The sequence below is a fragment of the Lathyrus oleraceus genome, chromosome 4, assembly GCF_024323335.1.
Source record: "Lathyrus oleraceus cultivar Zhongwan6 chromosome 4, CAAS_Psat_ZW6_1.0, whole genome shotgun sequence".
In the NCBI taxonomy this organism is placed as follows: Eukaryota; Viridiplantae; Streptophyta; class Magnoliopsida; order Fabales; family Fabaceae; genus Lathyrus; species Lathyrus oleraceus.
Genome location: NC_066582.1, coordinates 186,795,411 through 186,796,468, shown reverse-complemented (window position 1 = coordinate 186,796,468; position 1,058 = coordinate 186,795,411). Strand labels below are relative to the sequence as shown.

General features: G+C 42.2%; 1 non-coding gene across 1 annotated transcript; it reads right to left on the bottom strand.

Moving 5' to 3' along the window:
• Nucleotides 1-725: 725 nt before the first annotated feature.
• LOC127077036 (small nucleolar RNA R71) lies at nucleotides 726-832 on the bottom strand. The gene has a single exon (XR_007787024.1). It is a non-coding gene; the product is annotated as a small nucleolar RNA R71 (small nucleolar RNA).
• Between the last annotated feature and the right edge of the window lie 226 nt (nucleotides 833-1,058).

Below are 1,058 nucleotides of genomic sequence, written 5' to 3'. Positions count from 1 at the left end.
ACCGTTATTTTACAACACCAATATCTCTTTTATACTGCCTTAGATAAACATCGTAACGATAGTAATCGATAGATTGACGATTTGGTCTCCGTGGGATCGATATTCTTTTATATTACTTTGACACGATTCGTGCACTTGCAAATTCACTGATCAAGTTTTTGGCACCGTTGCCGGGGACCAACTTCGTCAAATTTGGTACCCTGTTGTTACACCGTCTAGACTAAGGCATTATTAGCCGGTAAATGCGAAGAACCCGTAGTACCGGAAATTTAGTAGATCCTTTAGCGGAACCCGAACGTTACACTCGTACACGCCTCTTACTCATCCGAATTAAGAAAGTTATGGGCGAGAATCGCGACCGGAGACTTCTTAAGGAATTTTCCCAACCCTCTGACAAGGAACCTAGTTCGAGTATAGTAAATCCCCTTATTCCTGCTAACAATTTCGAACTAAAACCATCTTTGTTGCAATTAGTGAAACAGAACCAATTCGCGGGTCTCGCTACTGAGAACCCAAATCAACATTTAAAAGTTTTTATCCAACTGGCCGACACCTTTAAATCTAACGGCATTTCACCTGATGCGATCCGTTTGAGATTATTTTCTTTCTCCCTCAGGGATAGAGCACGTTCATGGTTAGATTCACTTCCAGCTAATTCAATAACTACCTGGGAAGACCTTAGGAGAGTATTCCTTGCTAAATATTTTCCCCCTAGTAAGACTGTTGTTCTTCGAAACCAAATAAGTAGATTTACTCAAAACCAAGGAGAATCGCTTTTTGAAGCTTGGGAGAGATATAAAGAGCTATTAAGAGTCTGTCCACACCATGGCCTAGAACAATGGCTGATCGTTCACACCTTCTACAATGGACTCCATTATAACACCAAGATGAGCATCGACGTTGCCGCAGGTGGCGCGCTGATGAACAAACCTTACCCTGAAGCTTGTGACCTAATTGAGGATATGGCCCAAAACCATTACCAATGGGGAACTGAACGAGCAGCAATAGAGAAAAAGGAGACCCGAGGTGGAATACATGAGATAAGCTCTATGGACATA